The sequence below is a fragment of the Sinocyclocheilus rhinocerous genome, unplaced genomic scaffold, assembly GCF_001515625.1.
Source record: "Sinocyclocheilus rhinocerous isolate Xijiao unplaced genomic scaffold, SAMN03320098_v1.1 scaffold178, whole genome shotgun sequence".
NCBI lineage: Eukaryota > Metazoa > Chordata > Actinopteri > Cypriniformes > Cyprinidae > Sinocyclocheilus > Sinocyclocheilus rhinocerous.
In genome coordinates, this window is record NW_015653463.1 from 1,599,600 (window position 1) to 1,600,243 (window position 644).

Here is a 644-nt window from a genome sequence, read left to right on the forward strand (position 1 = left end):
CAACTTTACAGATCTTCTTTATGCACCAAGAGCTTGTAACACTCCAAAGAGAAAGGAAAAATTGAAATCGCATCGAAAAAGAGTCTTAATAGACTTTTCACCCATTTCCTCAATGTCTGCAGATATCTTTCACTAGTTGCATTCACTTGTTTCCCAAAGCCATCTTGAATGTTTCCCAATTCCCAATTTTCAATACAACTGAAATATTTGAGAGAACATCACATAAGCTGACTTCATAAATTGATGTTGATTTTCCTAAAATGTGTGTGTTTTTTTTAATTCACCATTATAGTGATTAGCGTTCCCTTTGGTTGGGCACTTGGAACTACGTTTATGTTACTATAATTTTCTTTCTGTTAATACAGCAATGCATCATAAAGTCAGAGTTATTTGATTTCAAGGGAAGAAAAATAATAAATAGGTTGCTTTTAGAAGATGACCTATCTTCTAATTAAATCAATAGTGTATTTATTTGTGTGTTTACTTATTAACTTTTTCAAATTAATTTTTTCATAAATACCTTGAGATGCTTTTAATTGGGTTTATATAATCCTTAAATAGTGTGTGTTAATATGCTAAAGTCACACACAGACTTAAACATTCAGCACATGAATCACAACAATGGTAACAATTCAATTTCATTT

At 30.4% G+C, this 644-nt stretch overlaps 1 protein-coding gene across 1 annotated transcript in view; it reads right to left on the reverse strand.

Moving 5' to 3' along the window:
- LOC107715893 (paralemmin-2-like) overlaps window positions 1-644 on the reverse strand; it is a 105,295-nt gene that overhangs the window by 97,514 nt on the left and 7,137 nt on the right. The window lies entirely within an intron of this gene.